Genomic DNA, 24952 nt, shown 5'->3' with positions numbered 1-24952 from the left:
CTTATGCTCGAACAAACACTTAGTCCTTCATACTTATTCGTCACTTCATCCAGACTCACTCTGCGCAGAGACCACGCGAAGCAGCTATAGGTTTTATCCCTCAATTGCTTAACGTTTAAATCAAATCAAATCAAATCAAATCCCACAGTCCGGCATCCTAAACTTTAGCCTAGGATACACTACAGAGATCTGAAGCCTAAGCTCTGATACCAACTGTGACGACCCCACTTCTCCCAAGGGCGAACCCAAGGGTATCGGCGGGCCGCCTGCCTAGCTCGCGCCAGGACTCAAAACTTAAAGCTAAAAAACTAGATAAATCGAAAGAGCACTATATACAATATATATACAATCCCAAAAGTTACATTTACATCCTCAAAAGTCTCGAGTCAAACCACTCTAATACACTACAACCACAACCAGCAGAAGATAGACCCTAAGAAGGGTCCTTATACAAACCACCAAAACTAAAACAAACATCCTAACTGTTTAACTAATACATGCCAATCTAACTATACTAGTGTACGAGCCAAAAGTCCCCGCGTCGGCCCCTGCTAAGGAAAACAAAAGGAAAGGGGTAAGCTATATGCTTAGTAAGTAAACAGGGGCGAAAGCATAAATTTCACGTAACAACAATTACACAGTAAGAGTAAAGCAAAAGCAGAAAAGTAACATCACATAATAAGGATACAGGTGGCTCCAAAGCCAATGCATATGCCATGCGTGATCTCCTGCCGACACTCCGTCGACCACACTCAATGGTCCGTAGAACTTCACTTGTACACCCACCGACACCTTATCACCCTCACTGGCCAGTCACCTCACAAACTTGCCCGGGCGAACGAAATCACAAACTTGAGCTTGAGTCACAAGCTCGGGTCACAAACTTGGTCACCTTCTCGGTGAACCGGATTCACAAAATTGGTTCATAACATGAACCTACAAACTTGGTGACCTCAGACTAAGTTGGACTGACTTCGACCAAGCCCTAACCGGCTCGAATAGTCCAAACAGGTCTTAGATCGGGCCCACGAACTCACAAACTTTGCAAACTTCACAAACTTTACTCGAAAGTCGCCCCGAGCCACAAGCTCAAGGGTTTTGGTTCCAAAAGGTTCATATACATATGCCAAGTACAATTATACATTCAAATTAGGGTTTAGGTCGAGTGCGATAAAGTACACCCTCGCCTAAGTACCCTTTTCACACATCTCAAACACATAGCAAAGAAAACACACCAAACTGGCCTGAATACTTACTCAGAATCTGAAATAGCAAAAACACGTAGTCGGATCGAAATGAACAGCTAGTAGTGGGCCCCACCAGTTCCGCCCAACTCACCACCGTCTGACATAGAAGATTGTGTCACATAATATCGCAAACGGCTACTATCGTGCCTAAAACAAGCAAAACGGCAAAAACGACACGCGCGCACGTAAATATGACGGACGGAAACGGAAACGGCCGTTAGCGGAACCGGCAGATTTGACACTCGTTTCTATTTTAATCATAAGTTGAGCTACGAATATCGGATTAAGGCGTATGAGATGCCATATCGAAGCTTACAGGATGAACAACAACTGTTATGAAGACATCCAGAACTAAAACTGGAGGCTTCAGTCCCAAATGAACCAAACACAATCACTTACGAAATCTGGCCAATGCACAAATGGTCAGTTTTGAGTGCAAACTGTTTTCTATGCTACACATGGGCAAAAGAGCTGCAAATTGGCAGTTAACTAGTTCATTCCAGATGGAACAACTTTCATGAAGGTCGGAAATCCAAATTCGGAACGGAAGTTGGTCATCAGGACCAAAACAGATCTGACCAGAAAATGGTCATTTTCACGGGCAGGCCTTATTTGCTCGGCTATATCTCAGGTTTTATAAATCCGATTCATGAAATTCCAAGGGCGTTAGAAAGCTCTGATATAGGGCTATAAGTTTGGTGTTTTGGTCGCAAGCCCAAATAGCTTGTAACCTAGTCAAACGTGAAGCCAAAGTTCCAGTCGTAAACTGTCCGGATATAAGAACAGAACAGAATTTGACGGTCAAAACAGGTCTGAGTATTTCGTTTATAACTCAGGTTATACCACTCCGTTAATCCTGAAAATTTACAGGGATATCCAGGACTTAAGGGGCTACAACAATGTAGAAGGCCTCTCAATCCAAATCCTAGCACAACTAAGTCAAAATGCAGAAAACCAACCCAGAACCGTAATTGCAGGTTCCCAAATCACACAAAAATGTAATCAGTTCAAGTCAGTCTATACAGGTCCAAAAGCATTGATTCCAAAGGCATATGAAAGATAAGACATCAAGATACATTTCATCAGAAGACACCAACAATAAAATCCAAACCAATTCCAGTCAAAACAGACAATTACTATCGCAGTTCGGACATTCTGTTCACCAAAAACAGCAACAGTAAAAACGGCATAACTCACTCTATACTACGCCAAATGCCCTGAAATTTTGCAGGCACTTCAACCTCATCAATACCTACAACGTTCATGTTTTGAGAAAAGTCCAATTCGGCCTCTATCTATGACCTAAAATTTCGGACAGAATGTTCAACCAAGAACCCTAATTTTCCAGAAATTCTTCCAAATCCAAAATTGATTGCAATTATCAACTATTCACACCTACTAGTGTCACTGTAGGCCATTTCCAATCATCATAAACAACCACACCATCATAATCCAATTAAACCAGAAAAATCATCAATAAAATAAAAACTTCACCAAATCACTTCAAACCAAGATATAAATCATATAATCCATCACTTTAGCCACTTCTAAGCCAAACATAAGCATCATTAGATGTAGTAGGGTGTTCAAGCATCACTTACCAAGAAATCAAGAGAGATAGGGCTTGTGGACACCTTAGCTCTTCAAATCAACTTCACTAATACACTTATTAGCACTAGAAGAAAGGTTTTTATGGAGTAGAATTTATTCTAGGTGATTAGTTGTGGAAGATTGAGTGAAATGGAAGCTAGAAAGTTGAAGAATTTCCTTCCTTCTTGCAAGAGAGAGAGCCGGCCAACACAAGGTAAGAAAATGGTAATTTTTTTGTGATTTTTGAAGATATTTAACCAATTTTGGTCCAAGGTCAAAATAGTGAATAGTAAATCTTAAAGTAAAACCAATGAGATAGTGACACTTGTCACCACCATAAATGTATTCCTATCTTTTCTTTTCTCTCTCACATCAATCAAATCTCACTCTCTACTTATCTCTTAACACCCGATAAATTTTGCACAGTATCCGAAACTTAACCTTATTGGCCGAATTTTTCCGAACTTTTCGCACTAGTGGGTCCCACGTCCGATATACGTTCTTAATTTCTCAAAACCTAACCGATACTTGAAAACTCATCTAAAACCTATATTTACTCAGAAAAATTATCTGGGGAAATTTCCAATAAATAAAAATGTAGAAAAGGCGGGCGATAAAAACCCGAAACCACCCCACCGATTAACGAATAACCCTCATATCAGCTTACGAACGGACTGGGGCCTCACACTTGGGAATTCGTTTGTGCGCTATATCGGGTTTGTGCCGTTGTCCTAGCGAGAGCTGGGCAGGCGGTCCGCTGAACCCTTTGTTTCGCCTTAGCATGAGGTGGGGCTGTCACAATACCAAACATTGTCCCCGGGTCACCAGCTGCCAGACCGAGTCCGCTTCTGGCTCGAGTCTGCTGGCAACGAAGGCAAGGGTTCAGTTCAGCTAAAAGGCTTACATTCATGCACAAGTAGCATTCAATCATTGAAAATTTACTTTTGTTTGGGTCGAGTGCGATAAAGTATACACTCACCCATTGAAAATCCATTTAGTAATCATTGGAAAGCATTTTACATTCCAGCAACATTCACAACATTTCACATAGTCATTTGAAACACACACATGCAAGGAACACGCACTGATATTAGTAGAGTAAATGTCAAAAGTTCGTCCCTGGGTTATGCTCGTGCTCACCAACAAACCCTAAGAACAACCAAGATAAAGATATTATGGTCCAACCATCCGAAATTTCCAGCAAACAAGGTTCAAGAGAAACTCCTCATTTCACTTTTAAAATGCAAAGTTATCACTTCCAAATCTTGAGATCAAATTTGGTGCTTGAGTGAACCATGAGAGTTCACCTCTAAAACACATTTAAAAGGGCTAATAACTTTCCAGATTTAAACCCCTAGTTCTTGATCCAAAATGTCAAATTTTCTTGTTCAAGTCAGGAGAAAACTCATATACATAATAAATCCATGATCCAAGTATGAAATGGAGTGCAAGTAATCGAGAAAGTTAGGTTTAAAAACCAAAAAATGTTTCCAAGACCCTTTCAAGTTTTTGCCATTTCATAAGAAAAATTTCAGTTTTTGTAACGCTTTTTGAAAAGTCATAACTTGAGTTTCATAATTCCAAAAATCATAAATCTTGTGCCATTAGAAAATAGACTCAAAAGAATACAATCTCTAGAAGACACCTTCATAAAATTCAGTCCATAAATTAGTCAACTCTCAGTCTCAATTCACTGCTCAGCTAAGTGCAAAAACACGACAATCTTGGATTTTCAGCCCATTTTGAAATTTTTTTGGTATTTATAGAAAGTGAACCAAACCATGAATTTTACATGGTTAAAAGAGTTATGAGTCTAGTTTCAAATGCTACAAATGGAACTCAATTTGGATTTGTACACCAAGATATGACAGATTTCCTACAACTTCTCAAAGTCTCCTGCGGGAAAAAAAATTTCAGCAGCACTTCCCCTTATTTTTCTTTAATTTCTAGCCATTTTCAAGGCTTCATTCTCACCACAAAATAGTTTCAAATCAAGCATATACATACCAGGCCACCAACTCACTAAATCAAGTATATATATAGCATATAACCATCACATACTCAAGTTGGAAAAATTAAACTCTAGGCTGGAATTTCACATCTAAAGCTGGAATATCCTATTTTGAAGCTAAAATTTCATACCAAAACTACAAATCTTCATATCTAAACTTTCATATCCAAATCAAAGCTAGAAACCCCCAATTCATGGCTGGAAAGTATAAATAAAAGCTGAAAAATTCCAACAACATCACAAATCCATGAAATCAACCACAAAACATCCATATTCAAGTCATATGCCCAATAAATTTCAAGAATAGAAAGAGAAGCAAGTTTTTTGGCTTTATACCTTCAAACCTCCAAGGAAAATACAAAAATAAAAGCTGTCTGTGAGAACCCTCATTTTTAAAATACAATTTCCCCAAACTACATGCCTTGCACCAAGATTTAAACCACCTCTTATATGCCCTAGCATTATATTTCACAATGTGTTACAACAAATCCCTTGTATTGACCCTCACTTTAAAACACAATTTTCTTACTTACATGCCTTATTATAAGATCTAGACCATTTAATATATGCCCTTACAAATTATTTTCTATGTGTTATAATAATTTCCATGCATTTCATTTCAATTCATTTTACTTGAAGTAAAATATTTCCTTGAGCTAGGTTGTAAATAATTCACCACTTGTAATTGTCCAAGTGTTCTTTTATTAGTGGTAGAGACTTTATGTGAGAGATTAGAGGTGTTGAATAATTATTGGTGCATTTGGAAAGGTAAGAATGGCATTAGTCAAAGATTAAGAAAGGTTAGGACAATAATGGAGCCATGTGGCAAAACCCTAGCCATGTATCTTGTTTGACCAAAGGATTAGAGGAATTTTAAACCAACTTTGCTTCATTTTCCTCCAAAATTTCGTCCACCTTAAGGGCTTCCAAGGGAAGGAAGAAAACTCCATCTTCTTGCTATGACAACCTTAGTTTGATCTTGAACAAAAACCAAAAGAGAAAGATCTAGAGTTTGTGAGAAAATTTCCTTCAATCTTTGAGGTTGTTTCAAGCCTAAAGCTTCTATTGTGGTGGTTTGTTTGGTGACCAAAGCAACTTGTAAGTAAGGTATGTAATCTTTAAAATTTGGGTTTATGATGTTATATCATCTACTTGAGGTTGAAATGGTGAAAACAACTTGTTATGGTTGAATTTGGGGTTAGTTTCTTGAGTTAATCAAGTAATGGTTAGGTTTACTAATATGCATACCAATTGTTTGATGAAATGTCTAACCCTTATTCATGTGTGTTTATGAAGTATTGATATGTTTTAAACCCCTATTTAGTTGGATCTAATACTTGTTATGTGCAAGGAATGAAAATAACAAGAAGAGTAGAAGTTAGAAATTTTTAAAGTGTGCTGACTGAAACTTTTTAAGCTTGCTGCCCGGTTTTTCCTTGATATTTTCATGCACATTTTGGCTACAAATGTGAGTATTATATGTTGGGTTATGTGTGTGGAGGTTGTCTACAAAAAAATTAGCCAATTTGGTTGAATAAATTTTGAGTTATAAACAAAGGAGGAAAACTGGACTAGGTCCAGAAATTTTCTGTCCAGCCATCTTGTTAAGGTCATAACGTGTTACTCACTGATCGGAATTGAGTGCCATTTGTGGCAATTGAAAGTAGACTCTCAGAGCTTTAAAACGGTACAAAGCTCATTTTCTGGTTCATCCCGAGCGATCCGTGGCGAGTCTGGAAAGTTGGCTGTCCGGGAAGTACTGTTCATCCGAGACAGTCCAGAAAGTTCATTTGGTTTCTTAATTTTGAGCCACTTATGTTGGGATTTTGGAAATGGTTTCTTCTAGACAAATTTAGCCTTATGAACCTAGTTTCCAATGCAACTGATGGAACCTAATTCTGACTTTCCCACAATGAGCAATGACCGTTTTCCCGAGGCTGGCCGGGCGAGACAGTTTAACCCGTAATGAAGCCTTTGAGCTGTAGTGAAACTTTTCTTTTGCCAAACTTTCATGTACATACTAGACTTGTTTTCCATGAAATTTCACCGTGGTTTAGACCCTATTTGCATGCCGGATTAAGTAGCTTAAGCTACTCACTTGGCCTCTTAATGAACCTATACTTTAGTAGGGAACGAATCCAATTATTAATGTTTTCACTCGTTGACCTAGGTTTGGGCAACGACGGTGATCGTAACTGAGACGTTTGACGTCGATTATTACTTTTGCTTGACAGGTGAGTGTTCCACTACCTGCTACTTGTTATGTGAAATATTCGTGTACTTGAAAGTATTGAATTGTTATTGTTTGAGCCAAACACTGTTTTAATTAAAATTGAGGCGAATGTGTACTTTATCGCACTCGACCTTCCTTATTTTTTCTTTTCACTGAGGCTCTACTTACTGAATGAATTAACATGAAATGAGATATTGCTATACATGACTGTGCTTAAGTTGCGTGGATGACATTCCACCAACTACTGTTACTGTTTGGGTATCTGTGACAGCCCCACCTCCCCCTAAGGCGAACCAGAGGGTTCGGCGGGCCGCCTGCCCAGCTCTCGCCGGGACTCAGTCGTTCACTACAGTCCTCAATTAAATTACAATATAAAAATCAAATATACATCAACTGGTCCACAAATACACATCCGTCTCCAATAATTACATGTCACAAATGCAGCGGAAACTAATCCCAAATATACATAAAATAATTTCAAATCCAAAATTGTACAAAGTTTAGGCCATCCATACACGTGCACAAGTCCTTCCTTCGCCACGAGCCCTGTGGAGGGGAATAAATAGTTTTTGGGGTGAGCTAAAAGCTCAGCGAGTAACCAGAAAATCATTAATCAAATCGGTTTCACAATAGTTCATTTCAATGATGTCATATAGCAATGATGTCATAAATTAAATGATAAATCCGGAAATGATGTCATAAATTAAATGATAAATCCGGAAACAACTACATCATTTGCAAAACAGTAAATATGGATTATCAATAATTCAAGAAACATTTACAATGGAAAGCGATAGTAACATTCATGAAAGGATACATTCATTCTCCTGACATTTCCTCGCTCATTTGGTCATTCATTTCATTTCATTCACCCCGTCCCTGGCTTTTGGCCAGGCTCCACCAACCTACATAGGTAATACTCGAGTATACCAAACGTTCACCCAAGTTCCTAATCGCCTGACCGAGTCCGCTTCTGGCTCAAGACGACCGGTAACAAGGGGCAATGGCCAGTTCAGCCCAAAAGGCTTACATTCATGCGCAAGTAACATTTCAATCGAAAATTTCACATTTATCGAGGTCGAGTACGATAAAGTACACACTCGCCTCGAAAACTCGTTTTGGAAATCATTATAAGCGCTTAACACGTTATCAACCAAAATACAAGTCATGAAGTCAAGAAATATAGCAAACAAGGCACACTCAAATGCCAGCACACATGATATGCAAGAAAACATTTCAAAAGTAACTTTGGAAACAGTTCAAAAGTAAATAATGTAAGAAACGGTTCATAAATAACTTTAGAAGTAGTTTGAGGTCACTAACCTCCACGGCTCAGGAACCAACCATCATATATCATTGTCTTGCTCAAATCCAAGTCTTAGATCACAAACTCAATGCAATCAAGTCCCTTCAAAGTTCGGACAGCACTTCCCCTGAATTTGCTAACTTTCCCAGCCATCATGGCTTCATTATTCTTCTCATTCAAACCCAAAGATACACACACAACAACAAGTTCATCCAATAGCCATTCAGCAAACTCCAAGTAGTACTAGTACAAGTCAAACTAGGGAAAAGTCCGGAAATGAAAGTTAAGCTCAAAACCAGAAAAACAGGTTTTGACGTCATTTTGCGGTAATGGTACCAAAGGCGCTACGATTGTCGGATGAAGGTACAAGACCCACCGTTTCGAAGCTAAGAGATAGGGGTACAATATTTTAGAAGGTCACTCAACTCAGTTTCCAGTGTAACCAGGTCAAAAATGCAAGATGCTATACCAGAATCACGAAAACAGGTTTGCAAAACGCATTCTAGCGTAAACATCATAACTCAGCCTACACAAGTCCAAATCCAGAAATTCCAAAACCAGATGAAAGCTACGAAACATGGCTACATTTCATCAGAAGACCTCAACAACCAATTCGGAAGAAATTCCAGCGAAAACAACCAATTACAGTCGCAGATTTCCAATTCTGGGTAAACCAGAACAGCAATAGTAATTTCGACTTATCTCATTCCACGCTACTCCGATTGACCTAAAATTTTGTAGGCACCTCTAAAACGTCATTACCTACAACTTTCATGTTTTAAGAAAAGGCCAATTCGGCCTCTATCTAGGACCTAAAAATTCGGACAGAATGTTCATCACAAAACCCTCACTTTTCAATTTTTGGTCCAAAACAGAAATTGGTTGCAATTAATCACTTTTTCCACCTCCTAGAGTCATTAAACATCATTTCCAATCATCATACATGACCCCATAATCATATCCATATGAAAACAGAAAAATCCCCAAAAATAATAAATCTTCATCATTTTCAACCAAAATCAGGAAATCAACCATAAAATCACTTATTCAACCACCACCAATCACTAATTGAACATTATCAAGATCAAAGGAAAGGTTCCTTAGTCACTTACCTTACAAACCCAAGAAAAGACCCAACTTAGCACCTTTGCTTCTCAAACCACTTCACTACACACCTTAATACTACCAAGAGAAAGGTTTTTATGGAGCAAATCCAAGTTTAATCGGTTAAATTGCTTGATTGGAGCAAGAAATGAAGAAGTAAGATGAAAGCTTTCCTTTCTTTTCTCCTTGTGAAGCTCAGCCAAGATGATGAAGAATGAAGGTAATTTTGGATCAATTTGGTACTTATTTGGTAAAGGTAGTAAGATGGTCAAATGTCAAAGTCCAACCTTCAATAACAAGGTGACACTTGTCACTCTTTAAGCTTGAGATTATCTTCTTGTCTCTCCAAGACAAATATCTTAACACCTTGTAAAATTATATCACTTAATACAAAATTCCAACAAGTTGTCAAAAATATAATGCATTTACCGCACTTGCGGGTCCCACGTCCAAAATACGCTTTTAATTTCTCAAAAACTAACCGATACTAGAAAAATCATTTTAAAACTATTTTTGCTCATAAACTTTATCTGGGGAATTTTTCTAATCAAGAAAATGTAGAAAAGGCGGGCGTTAAAAAAATAAACCCTAGAAAATTTAAAAAATTTCCGGGTTCTCAAACTCATTTTTTTTCGGGGCATCACAATCTCCTCTCCTTAAAAGAATGTCGTCCTCGACATTCCCTCTTGTACCAATCAAGTCAAGACATCTCGCACAAATCTCTCAAGAGTCAAATCAAACCCACAGTCCGGCATCCTAAACTTCAAGCCTAGGATACACTACAGAGATCTGAAGCCTAAGCTCTGATACCAACTGTGACAGCCCCACCTCCCCCTAAGGCGAACCAGAGGGTTCGGCGGGCCGCCTGCCCAGCTCTCGCCGGGACTCAGTCGTTCACTACAGTCCTCAATTAAATTACAATATAAAAATCAAATATACATCAACTGGTCCACAAATACACATCCGTCTCCAATAATTACATGTCACAAATGCAGCGGAAACTAATCCCAAATATACATAAAATAATTTCAAATCCAAAATTGTACAAAGTTTAGGCCATCCATACACGTGCACAAGTACTACAAGTCCTTCCTTCGCCACGAGCCCTGTGGAGGGGAATAAATAGTTTTTGGGGTGAGCTAAAAGCTCAGCGAGTAACCAGAAAATCATTAATCAAATCGGTTTCACAATAGTTCATTTCAATGATGTCATATAGCAATGATGTCATAAATTAAATGATAAATCCGGAAACAACTACATCATTTGCAAAACAGTAAATATGGATTATCAATAATTCAAGAAACATTTACAATGGAAAGCGATAGTAACATTCATGAAAGGATACATTCATTCTCCTGACATTTCCTCGCTCATTTGGTCATTCATTTCATTTCATTCACCCCGTCCCTGGCTTTTGGCCAGGCTCCACCAACCTACATAGGTAATACTCGAGTATACCAAACGTTCACCCAAGTTCCTAATCGCCTGACCGAGTCCGCTTCTGGCTCAAGACGACCGGTAACAAGGGGCAATGGCCAGTTCAGCCCAAAAGGCTTACATTCATGCGCAAGTAACATTTCAATCGAAAATTTCACATTTATCGAGGTCGAGTACGATAAAGTACACACTCGCCTCGAAAACTCGTTTTGGAAATCATTATAAGCGCTTAACACGTTATCAACCAAAATACAAGTCATGAAATCAAGAAATATAGCAAACAAGGCACACTCAAATGCCAGCACACATGATATGCAAGAAAACATTTCAAAAGTAACTTTGGAAACAGTTCAAAAGTAAATAATGTAAGAAACGGTTCATAAATAACTTTAGAAGTAGTTTGAGGTCACTAACCTCCACGGCTCAGGAACCAACCATCATATATCATTGTCTTGCTCAAATCCAAGTCTTAGATCACAAACTCAATGCAATCAAGTCCCTTCAAAGTTCGGACAGCACTTCCCCTGAATTTGCTAACTTTCCCAGCCATCATGGCTTCATTATTCTTCTCATTCAAACCCAAAGATACACACACAACAACAAGTTCATCCAATAGCCATTCAGCAAACTCCAAGTAGTACTAGTACAAGTCAAACTAGGGAAAAGTCCGGAAATGAAAGTTAAGCTCAAAACCAGAAAAACAGGTTTTGACGTCATTTTGCGGTAATGGTACCAAAGGCGCTACGATTGTCGGATGAAGGTACAAGACCCACCGTTTCGAAGCTAAGAGATAGGGGTACAATATTTTAGAAGGTCACTCAACTCAGTTTCCAGTGTAACCAGGTCAAAAATGCAAGATGCTATACCAGAATCACGAAAACAGGTTTGCAAAACGCATTCTAGCGTAAACATCATAACTCAGCCTACACAAGTCCAAATCCAGAAATTCCAAAACCAGATGAAAGCTACGAAACATGGATACATTTCATCAGAAGACCTCAACAACCAATTCGGAAGAAATTCCAGCGAAAACAACCAATTACAGTCGCAGATTTCCAATTCTGGGTAAACCAGAACAGCAATAGTAATTTCGACTTATCTCATTCCACGCTACTCCGATTGACCTAAAATTTTGTAGGCACCTCTAAAACGTCATTACCTACAACTTTCATGTTTTAAGAAAAGGCCAATTCGGCCTCTATCTAGGACCTAAAAATTCGGACAGAATGTTCATCACAAAACCCTCACTTTTCAATTTTTGGTCCAAAACAGAAATTGGTTGCAATTAATCACTTTTTCCACCTCCTAGAGTCATTAAACATCATTTCCAATCATCATACATGACCCCATAATCATATCCATATGAAAACAGAAAAATCCCCAAAAATAATAAATCTTCATCATTTTCAACCAAAATCAGGAAATCAACCATAAAATCACTTATTCAACCACCACCAATCACTAATTGAACATATCAAGATCAAAGGAAAGGTTCCTTAGTCACTTACCTTACAAACCCAAGAAAAGACCCAACTTAGCACCTTTGCTTCTCAAACCACTTCACTACACACCTTAATACTACCAAGAGAAAGGTTTTTATGGAGCAAATCCAAGTTTAATCGGTTAAATTGTTTGATTGGAGCAAGAAATGAAGAAGTAAGATGAAAGCTTTCCTTTCTTTTCTCCTTGTGAAGCTCAGCCAAGATGATGAAGAATGAAGGTAATTTTGGATCAATTTGGTACTTATTTGGTAAAGGTAGTAAGATGGTCAAATGTCAAAGTCCAACCTTCAATAACAAGGTGACACTTGTCACTCTTTAAGCTTGAGATTATCTTCTTGTCTCTCCAAGACAAATATCTTAACACCATGTAAAATAATATCACTTAATACAAAATTCCAACAAGTTGTCAAAAATATAATGCATTTACCGCACTTGCGGGTCCCACGTCCAAAATACGCTTTTAATTTCTCAAAAACTAACCGATACTAGAAAAATCATTTTAAAACTATTTTTGCTCATAAACTTTATCTGGGGAATTTTTCTAATCAAGAAAATGTAGAAAAGGCGGGCGTTAAAAAAATAAACCCTAGAAAATTTAAAAAATTTCCGGGTTCTCAAACTCATTTTTTTTCGGGGCATCACAGTATCCAACCTCATAGGTGAGTCGGTTGTATCGAGCCAACAAGGGCTTGGTCGAGAAGGCCGATAAACCTTGAGGACTGTTTACTGTTCACTGGAAATTGAATCTTGCTTGGAGGTCCCTGGTGAAGCATAGCCGTTGTGCTTGCTTGTTGTGTTGTCCAGCACCACCAGTGATAAAATCCTCGGCTTGATACTGTTTCATTGGAATCCTTGAGCATTGAAAACTCGGATTCCTGGTATACTCGAGTATTACCAAACTACTGTTTATGGAGTGCGGGCCCGGTGGGGGGTTGTTTGGTGGACGGAGACTGGTGAAAGTGGTGTTCTACGGACCTATATACTGTTACAAGTGTTGACGGAGTGTCAACAGGAGGCAATTATGATCAAGCTCAAGTGGACTTTTGGCTTTTGAAAGCCACCCGTATCCTTGAATTGAACTGTGATTAAACTGTTATTTTACTGTACGGTGTTTAGTTGGCTATTTTGTGATTTTATGTGGCTATGTGTTTACTTGTTTACCTGGAACCTCACTGGGCTTTAGCTCACCCCATTCCATTTGTTTTCCTTAACAGATCGGGAAGGGATTTGATCGAGGGCTTTCTTAGCTTTATTTTGCCGTTCTTGCGTTTTGAGGTTGTAACTTTCGTTTAAGCAGACTTGTAAGCTTAAATTCTTAAGGGTGATTTATATTATGTAATTTTGAGTGAAGCATGGTAAGTTGGCATGCGATAATATATGTACTAAGCTGAATTGTTGAATTAGTGATTATGTTTGAGTTAGTGTTTCAATCCCCTGCATTGTCAAATGTTACATTCGTTTCATTGATGATATTAGTACTTTGAACGACTGAGTCCTGGCGAGAGTTGGGCAGGCAGTCCGCTGATACCCTAGGGTTTGCCCTAGGGAGAGGTGGGGCTGTCACACTATCCTTCCCAAATCAATCCACTACAAACCTTCTTGCTCCCTTGATGCAACTTTCTTCGGTTTAGATTTAACTTTCTTGTTGATTTCCTCCCTTAATCAAGCTAAAAGCAAGGTGGAACTTGGAGAAATTTTCTCTCTTTTCTTGCTTAGGATAGTCGGCCAAGACGAAAGGAAAAGTGAGGGATTTTTGGTGAAACATTCAAGATAAATACAAGGGAGGTCTTGGTCAAAGGTAGCTTAGATCATCAACACTTGTCACCCAATCAATTTTTCTTTCTTTTCCTCTCTTTTTTAGTCAATAATTTCGGCCAACCCTAGGGAAAAATTAGGAAAAGAAAAATAAGAAAATTAGGGAAAAAAAATCTTGGTCGAGTGGAGTTTTCGACTGGTAACAAGCGGCGCGAGTAGGTTCAACCTATTTCCTTGCCTCTCTTGTACTTTTGTTTAACTTATGATTCACTAACTTACTCTTAGACCTTTTGATGACATACTTCCTCTGGCACCACACTTATTCTCGTCCACCAAATTTAACGCACATATCTCACTAGTCGGTCAAACTATCTTAATAATCTACAAAACTTAACATACACTAAAATATAAAAGGAAAATGATAAGATCTTGACTTAACTCTTAAAATCACCATAAAATTAAGGCTAGCAAATAAGCAAGTAAAGTAAAATTAAAGGGAAATATAAATTAATTTTTCAAAAACAGGTGAAATTTTAAAAATAATTTTCAAATCCTCATAGAATGTCTGTGAGATTATAGGTTTTGAGGAGTCTTGGGTCTTTGATTAAAGGATTTAAAGAGGTTGAAGTTTGGTTCAGGGATTCTTTGAATTTGTTCAGGTAGAATTGTTTTTTTTTCTGTTTTAGGAATACTTCAATGATGTCGAGGAGAAGGTTTTGGTCCTTGGTCAGCACATTGACTGTAGGATCTTCTTTTTCATATACATATATATATACATACGTATATGTATACATATATAAATACATATATATGTGTGTATCTATATATATATGTGTGTGTGTATATACATGTTTATACACATATACGTATATATGTGTGTGTGTGTATATGTATATACACACACACACATATGTGTGACGACCCCACCATCCCCTAGGACGTACCCTAGGATTTAGCGGGTCGCCTGCTTGATTCTCGTCAAGATTCAGTCACTCACATTAACTTCAGAGAAACATTTATATAGACTAAACTATTAATAAACCATTCATTCTCAAGTACGTACTCCATCAAAAACAAAACTGTCTTAAACTATTTAATATGTACATCTCTTAAAAGAAAGTCTACAAAGCTTTAAGGTTAACTATAAATTCACCTAAGCACACATTCAACTCTCCAACTTATACTGCCGGCCTCTTCTCACCCCGTCCTCCACTCCCCTAAGCAAAACAACTAAAGAGGTTGAGCTAATACCCAGTGAGGTTGTGAGAGCCCGAAATTTATTGTGCATTTTATGTTTTTATTTAGAATTGAAGGTGTTGCTGTGATGCCCCCACTTCTTCCAAGGGCGAACCCAAGGGTATCAGTGGAACGCCTGCCCGACTCTCGCCAGGACTCGATACAAGTCAAATTTAAACTTAAAGGTACACAACCAATAATAAAATTTAAATTAAGAAATATCTCTCCCTTCAATAAACTTCCCAGTCTTACATCACGAGTTATCAAAATTACCTCAATCTTCAAGTTTAAATACAACCCAAAAGAATATGTACTACAGTCGTCTGCTATAATACAACTTAAAGTTTCCAAAAGAAAACAACTTAGTACTATTCGCGAGTACTCTCGGTCTTGAACCCTGTTAAGGAAAACAAAAGTGTGGAATGACCTAAACAACCCAGTGAGGTTCCAAACTACACTAGCAGTTCCAATAAATCAAGTAAATTGAGCATAACGCACATACGGTTTCAAGTTGCACATTGGCACATTAGAATGAAACAGTTATCATTGTGCAGAAATAAACACACATTGAAAGGATACGGTGTTCACTTGGAACGATTTCAGTCCACTTCACCTTATAACTCCAGTGATCCCCTCGGTTTGTCTCACCATCACCTTATCCCTCCAGTGGTAATTCTCGAGTATACCAAAACGGTGGCCTAGGGTTCCAACCTACCCGACCGAGTCCAGTCCTGGCTCGAGCAGGTTAGTAACCAAGGGCAGGATCCAATTGAACTTAGAGCTTACAACATGCGCAAGTAATCAAGTAAATCGGTAGACGGTTGTAGTTCATGGTTAACGGTAGAAATTTACGGTTAAACGGTAGATTTTAGTAGGTCGAGCAAGATAAAGTACACACATACCTTAAAATGGTGGACAGTTACATAGGAGCAATTATAGGGTGCACTTAACACTTAAGCACACAATAACTATGAAGTAAACATGTAGCAAAACTGTTCAAGTCACGTACACCTATAAGGAACACTCACCAATTCAAAATAAGTGAATAAGTGAGCAAATAAACTCTTTAGTTGTCCCCACCGGGATCCCCTTGGAAACCCTCTCGAGTACCTGAAGAAATAGTGATCAATTATCACTCACACATACTCACGACCATGTAACATCCAAAGAAGAAAATACACGCGCTTAAAATTTAAGACAATGTCTTATAAGAGTTTTATTCAACGAAAATCGAGATTCAAAAATGGGGATTTATGATCACAAGTTCGAATCAAGTTAAAGGAACTTAAACTCACAAAAATTGAGGTAAAAAGAAGTAGGGTTTGAAGTTCATTTCTCAAGTATAAAATAAGATGTCATTAACCAAGAAAGTTAGCAACTAATAAAACACATCAAAAGAGGTTTATTCCATTGGGAATCGAGTTTCATAAATGAAGGTGTTAAAGTCACAAGAGAACTTGTATCATTCATGAAATCGAGTTTAAAATAATATATGAATATCGAGATAAGAGAACGAGTTCTCAAAAAAACTCATTTCCCAGGAAAGCGGAAAATTTTCAGCTTTGCACGTCAAACTTAGAAAAATCAGATCTTGCACTCAGTAGGTCCAAAAATGAAAAAACATTTGTACCGTTGGAAACTAGATCCAAAGTACTAAAAGTTCATAGAAGACACTTTTCCAAGATTCTAAACGGAAGACATTCAAATTTCAGCTCAAATTGGCTGATCTGAACAAGCAAGACAGTTTTGGTCATGTTTTTTGGCAAATTTTGGAAATTCGGAAAAATTCAAAGAAAGTGAACTAGCCTCTTAAATTTATAAAACAATAAGAATTTCAATCAAGGTTTCAAACAAAACAAATGGAACTAAATTCGGAGTTTCGAGTATCGAGATACATCAGTTCAAAGTTGGTCGCGTTTTGCAAACTGTTCAGTCATTTCCAGATTTGTAAAGCTATCTTTGAAGTATCATTTAGCCATCGAAAAGGCATTGAAAATACACCAAATTTGGTACACTAAATCTTCCATATGTGACCTATATCTCTACCAAATTTCACACAAAAACACACCTGAAAAGGCAGTTAACAAAATAGTCAAAGTTCGGGAAAATTTCAAAGCAAATCTGCCGCCCGTGGTTCTTTTTTGTTTTCAAATGTTTTGTCCCACACAATCAACCTCAATTAGCTCAAATTGAAACTAAGGTTCCATAAACATCCAATGAGAAATTTAGAGGTAATCGACATCAAATTTTTTGAAACAAAATATTCCAAAACAAGTTTGACCATTCGGCCAGCAAGAGAGAAGAAACTTTCTAGTTTCCAGTTTTGCTGCAATTTAAAAATCAGGCCATAACTCGCTCTATACAAACTCAAATAAAGAATGGTTGGTGGCGCTGGAAACTTTGTTCAAAATACTTCATTTCATCAAAAGAAAATATTTCCAAAATCAGTTCACAAGTAGTTCAAATTCAAGCCAAAAATTGCAGCTTCTCATGTCCATTCAAATGGAACAGGCAGACAGAGCAGAACAGAACAGCCAACTTTATCAATTCACTGCAGTTCACTCAGATCGAACTAGCAAGTGATTTTTATACCATTAGAAAGCTACAGATGTCTAGTTTCAAATGCCATAAATGGCACTCGATTTAGACTTTTGTACAAAGAGATATGTTCGATCAAAGATACACTGTTCGGACAGCCCGAACACGTTTTCCAGATTTCTTCAAATTCTGAAATTTCAAGTTTTGCTCAACCAAATCAAATGATTTTTGGTAGATACTTTATATAAACAATATAAAACATATATCAACCAATTTTACAGCCAAACAACCAACAAAAATTTGAAATGCATGCACGAAATTCACTGAACAGATTCGGCCAGCTTACTTCCTCTCATAGTTTTCTCTCTTTCTTTTTCCTCTTCTAGTTTCTTCTAGTAAAACTCATCACAAACATACTAACACACACATAAACATCATGGCAGCCCTCAGATAACCAAGGTGGGAGTTCATAGAGCCATTTCAACCAACCAAATCCAAGCGACAACAACAATAAGGAAGCTACAAGTTTCAAAACCAAGAAATGAAACAAGAAAGTAAAAGCTTTGGTGGAGGTGTTTATACCTTCAAAACTCAAGATAAAACTCTATATTTTTGTTGCGAGAAACTCCTTAAAACAGCCCCTAACCAGCCGCCGCTCTTTTCCCTTCAAGCTAGAGCAAGAACCCAAGGAGTTTAATGGTTGGATGATGTTTTGCAAGCAAAAATGGAAGCTAGAAGTGAGGAGTTCTCTTTTTTCCTTTCTTGTCTTGAGGGCTGGCCAAATGGAATGAGAGAGATGAGGGTGTTTGGTGGTTTGACTCTTGTAAAACTTAGGGAGAAAGAATGGAATAGTAGCCATAACTGTTGGGCAAAAAGTCAACTCTCAATAGTTGTTGCGTGCGGGTTTCGTACCACCATTTTCTCTCTTGTTTGTTATACTTGTGCACTAAACCTCTAGTGTACTTCCTTTAATACTATAATTATTCACTCTTAGTAGTCTAGTATAAGTTTCTTAAATCTCCACTTAACCGCTCCGACGCGAAACACGCGTACTTACTTGAAATGCGTGAACTTACGCGCGCGAAAAATTGAAACTTAAGAAAAATTCATGCACTACTAGGGTTATTAAATATAACTAGGGTAATTAATTATAAAAATAGCTAAATTAAGAAATGAAAACACGAATCCTCACAGTTGCAATTTGCTTTTTATTATTTAATTTATGTGTTTAATGTACCCTATATTAGTGTTGGATCAACCTTTATACGAATTGACACTAGAATAAGAAATTAGTAAGGACATATCATAATAATATAAAAGTGAGGGGTAATTGTTAGAATAACTCTTGACAACTCACATATATTTGACAAGTAGAGATGACTAAGTGCCAAGTGTCGGTAATCAAGCACAAGACATTAACTTCTTTAGTCAAAGTTTTCTTTTGGCTTTCTCCATTGTTCAGCTGAGAGAAAAAAGAAAAGTTGAGAGAAAATTTAGAGTTTTGCTTCCTTGTTCCAGTTGAGTGGAAATGGAGAAAGTAGGGAGCAAATTTAGTGTCTTGTTTCATGGTTCCAGTCAAGAGAATTAGTGAGTGAAGGAAGGGAGGAAGCTATCCATTGTTCAAGCCTGGACCGAGAAAGAGAGAGAGAGAAATTTCTCTTGTTGTGCTCCACTTCAGCCAAGGGAGAGAACTAGAGAGAGGGTTGAGAGCAAGAAAACTCCTTCAACCTCTTCTGCCTATTATTAGCAGAGAACCAAGGCTGATTCAGCCATAGAAATTCCACAAAAATTCTCCTATTTCTTCAAGGTTAAACAATGAGTGAGAGAGCCAAGAGAGTAGAAAGGATCTAGCTGCATTGGGGGGGGGGAGGGAGAAAACATAGGAAACCTGGTGCATTTCACCCTTGAGGAACCGAAGAAGAAGGAAGTGAACTGTCTGCATTTTTTTTCTAGCTTTGATTTGTGAGGTAAAAATTGCTATAAAATCCCTCATTTTTCTATTACTATTGGGTACTCTAGTTATGTGTTAAATTTAAGCCAAAAGGTAGGAATTTTGTGGAAGAAAAATTTACTTTTCTAAGCTATAGGTTGCTGGAATTTCGATTTAGTGGCATGTGATGATAGTTTTGATTTGCAGCTTTGTATGTAGAACTTTGATGGATTTCTTTGCTATGAACTCAGGTCATATGCTTCATCTTATGTTAAAATTATATATGGTGTATTTTCCATGGAAATGAGTGAGAAATTAGTAGCTTGGATGAAAAATTTTGAAAGAACCTAGTTGGAAAAATCTGTTGAGCTGACCAAGTGAGATAGAGAGAGAGAGAGAGAGAGAATCTACCGGCTTTTCTCCATGATTTATGACTAAAAATTTCATATTGTTGCTCAATATCCTTTAGGGCACATTCATCTTAACATACATGTTGGGTTTGAGGGAAAAATAAAGAGTTTTAAGGGAGAAAAAAATTTGTTTCTTCAAACTGTTCTCTTGCTAAAAATTTTTCCAGCCTTGAACCGTAGAGGAAGCTTGAACTTTCCTTTTAGATACAAATTTTCTTTGTTGACTTTTGCTGGAATGCATGATAAATATCTCATCTCATGTTACAAGCCAATTATTGTGTGATTTATGGTTAAAAGCAAGTAAAAGAGATGCTGTTTTGGTGACAAAACTGTGGGGTGTGAGATGTACTTTCCAGCTTGTAGCTTCCATTTTTATTGAAAATTTCAAAGAGATTCATGCCTTATAGTCACTTTATAATATATTGCATGATTTATGTATAAATCGTGAAAGAAATTTGAGTTTTTGATTAGAAAACAACATGCATGTAACCTATTTTGGGATAAAATTTGCAACCCTGAATCATGGTTAAATTGCAGCCCTTATTTCGAAATTTTGTTACCATTTTACTGTAAATTTATGTGATATGCCTTGTTAAAGGTTAATGTCAGTTTTGGTGTGCTAAATTTAAAAACTAAAAGAGAAAAACTTGAATGGTAATGCTAGAATTTTCTGTTTAAAACTGAGGGGAAGAAGCTGGGATTTCTCTAGCTTTATCCCTAAAACTTTGGTTGTAAATTGATACATCTTGGCTCTGTATACTTGCTAACACCTAAATCTAGTCATGTATGTGATATTTGAGGGGTTAAGAGCAAGAAAATATTGACTTTTAAAGCATTTTCAAAGCTGGAATTTCTGCACAGCAAATTAAGAGGAAAAGCTGCAATTTTCAGTTCTTGTATTTCAGAAATTTTGATTAATTCTGTCTAAAAGCACTTTACACATCTCTTATATCTTTCATATTGACATACATATAGTGTTTTGCTTGAATCCAAGTGAGATAAGTGTTGGTTTTGAAGAAACCTTGTTGAAATTTCTGTTTATGTTGACATTTGAGAGCCGATAGTAAATCTTTTGATATTGAGTGGGTATTTTGGTGAATGTGGCTAGAAAATCATGTTATATACTTAGTATAATCTTTATCTAGTGTTGAGTTTTTCCTGGTGAAAACTAGATTAATAGGGTTTGAAATGACTACATGGTTGTGAGACAATTGTTGGCTTGTCCGATGGATGTTTAGCTGAAATTCTTGTTTTAAAACTAAAATTTCTTGGAAAGTTTTGTTGGATTTTGGATTTCATGTCCTCATTTCAATGTTTATAAGATTACATGTTGATTTGGGATGGATTGAATGAAATTTTGGAAAAATCCCTCACTTGGATTGAATGTTCACTGGATTCCTTTCCAGCTTTGCTTACGTTGATACTTGGATGGTTAGATAGCTTTTAAATGCTGATTTTAGTGAGTTTCTTGATGAAAATCCTACTAGGAACTATATATTATGTTCAATTATGAATGCATGTTGAAAGGTCTAGTAATTGTAACTTGGACATGTTTCAAGAGTCGGTAGTAAGTTAAGGAAACCCCGAAGCCAGGGTGTGACTGTCCATCTGATTTGGTAACTGTTCCAACTGCATGTTAGGGCCATGTGATTTACTTGACTGATGCTTGATGTGACTTGTTGATCGAAATGTGACTTGTTGCTTGAAATTGCTAGATATCTTGACTTGTCATTGCAAAGGCGAGTGTGTACTTTATCGCACTCCACCTGTTAATCTCGCTTGACTTGATATTGAATAGGCGAGTATGTATTTTATCGCACTCGACCTAACTTGACTGAGCTCTTGTTATTCTATTTACAAGTGAACTGATATACATGTGACAGGCGTAGGGTATACATATAACATTAAACTCATCCTAATCAAGTTTTACATTTATAAACTCCTAAATACCCCACACGTGATTTATCGCAAGTATACGAATCGTGAGCGAGTATAGGGTATTAAGGGTCGATCCCACAAGGAAGATTGCAATTACCGGCACTACTAAAGCTTCTCTATTATTTAGACTATCAATGTATTATAAGAAATGAAACCTACTGAACTTATGCAAAATAACAAATGAAAGCTCCTTAGGTTATGGTATCCCTAATTACTCATGCAAGTGCTATATTTAGATCATTGAGTACTACTATCTAGGCTAATTATGGTATAATTTCCTTAAACATGTGAAACCTACTTTCGTAGTGAATCAACTATACTCCTAACTAATCCATACCTATTCTCGTGGTTATGAAATTAGTTACAAGCTCATTTCTTCAATAAAATTACATGAAATTAATCACTAAAACCACATAGGTGCACCTCTACTCTCGTGAGTGTACTCCCTGTGTTTAGCACTTCTTGAACTGGTGTTAAATCTCAATTTTCATTGCAGAAACAACACCTTAGATAATCACAATTAATGGTACCAGATTAATCATGATTTAAAGAGCCAAAGTGCTAAATAACTTGCTCAAATAATAGCAATCAAATAACCAAATAATAAACACTAACAATCATAGAAAGTTCAACCAAACCCGAGGCATAAACTTTAAAGATACATATTAAACACAAAATCCAAAACTTGCATATCAACTAAACTTAGAATCCAATACAAAAGATAAAGAGTTGGAAAAGAGATAACCCTTGTCACATGAGGTTCAACTCCTCCTTCTTCATCTCCATTTTCATCCTAATCTAGCTAATATACAAGAATGGAATAGCTGCACTATTCTAAACTAAACACACCACTTGACCCATACTTTATTACATTAATCTTCTCATTTTATTTCAGCTAATTAACCCTCAAAATATCTCATACATCAGCCACAATATTTGACCAAGAAAACAAGAGAAAAGAAAAAATAAATTGACTTCCAATCACAAGGTGACACTTGTCACCTGTGACCCAAATCAATTATGGCTGATCACCCTTTCTTTTCCATTAATCATGATTAAGTTGGGTATTAATGTTAGAATTGTGCTTGTGATGCTTGTTTGAAATGGTTTTGATGATTGGAGGGATGAATTTTGAGATAGGGTTTTGATTTATTCACTTATAATTCTTGTTGGTTAGGTGTTATATGGTGTATATATGGTGTATATAATCTTGTAAAGGAGAAATTAGTGGTGGTTTTAAGGTAACAATGTGAATTATAGCTTGATGTAGCAAAATTACAGATTTCTGGAAATTGAAGCTTCAGTTCTGCCCGGTTCTAGTTCCCTATGCTAGAGGCCGAATTAGGCTTAGTACAAAACATGAAAGTTGTAGAGAATGATGTTTTATAGTTACCTAAAAAATTTCAGCTCAATCCGAGTACGGTAACATGTGAAAAAACAAAAATACCCCTGACTGCCATAGGTAGAGCCCTGTGGACAGCGTTGACCTTTCACCAATCTGACCGTATTTGTTCACCCTGATCCGTACTCAATTAGCCTTTTGTCAAAACATGAAAGTTTTATTGCTATGTCTTAGCTTTCCAACGCCCCTAGAATCACCTCGTTTGGACTTCAGTAGCCTGAGTTATGGTGGTTTATGCACAGTGTGGTTAACTAGCCCAATGTGAGTGAGATTCTGGTTCTGTAAATGGCAATTTTGACTTAGATACACTACAAACTGGACTGAGGGGTCTTCATCAAAGTTTTAGGCCTTTGTCTTAGCTTTGAAACAGTATAAATTTCAGCCCAATCCGATAAGCGTATCTTCGGTTGTGTCCGTTATGCAAAACAACGTCAAATCTGTCTTTTGTTTCTTAACTCAACCTTCATTTCCGCACATGCTCCTAACTTGATTTTGTACTTGTATGACTTGGAGCCTATGGAATGGCTATTGAAATGAGATGATTTTGTGTATGACTTTGGGATTGATTGAGGAAAAGAATGAAGCCATAAATGGCTGGAAAATAGGTAAATACAAAAGGCGTGCTGCCCAAATTTACGCTCGAGAACTAGGTCGATATACTTGCGACTTGAGTAAGGCTTGAGAGCGAATACCATGTGAACCATCTAGGGTATTTTTTGCCAGTTCGACTCAAATAGCGATTTTAAAGTTTTACAAGTGAGTATAAGTTTTACAAATATTTTACTTATGTCCTTTGGTTTAAATGTACTCTTTTTCACTACCAAAATCATATTTATACTTTGTACTAGTACATATTCGAATTTTCTTTGAATCACTTACATCTTTGATGGTTGAAGCATAATGTGTTCTTTTGATTATATTAGGATTCCTTGGTGATTGAGGGTGTTATCCGGAAGGATATTTTGGACGTTATTTTGGGTAAATAGGTGAGTGTTCCTTGTTTGTTATATTTTCATTGACTATGTGGCTTGTTCTTGATTATACGGCTTGTTATTAACGAATGACAACATGTTAAATGTTTTCAATGATTGCTTAAAATGAGTTTTTAGGCGAGTGTGTACTTTATCGCACTCGACCTAAATGAATGTGAAATTTTCAATGATTAAATAATTAAATGCTAGTTGCGCATGAATGTAAGCCGTTTGGCTGAACTGGGCCCTTGCCCTTCGTTGCCGGTCGACTCGAGCCAGAAGCGGACTCAGTCGGGCGATTTGGTGACCCTAGGTGAACGTTTGGTATACTCGAGTATTACC

At 37.2% G+C, this 24952-nt stretch overlaps 1 long non-coding RNA gene across 1 annotated transcript; it reads left to right on the top strand.

Moving 5' to 3' along the window:
• The first annotated feature begins 5834 nt into the window (after positions 1 to 5834).
• LOC113767553 lies at positions 5835 to 13748 on the top strand. Its single transcript, XR_003468024.1, has 3 exons — positions 5835 to 5955; positions 7019 to 7082; positions 13645 to 13748. It is a non-coding gene; the product is annotated as an uncharacterized LOC113767553 (long non-coding RNA).
• Positions 13749 to 24952: the final 11204 nt, after the last annotated feature.

Source organism: Coffea eugenioides, chromosome 4 (genome assembly GCF_003713205.1).
Source record: "Coffea eugenioides isolate CCC68of chromosome 4, Ceug_1.0, whole genome shotgun sequence".
Classification (NCBI taxonomy): Eukaryota; Viridiplantae; Streptophyta; class Magnoliopsida; order Gentianales; family Rubiaceae; genus Coffea; species Coffea eugenioides.
This window is presented reverse-complemented; position numbering and strand designations above follow the sequence as displayed.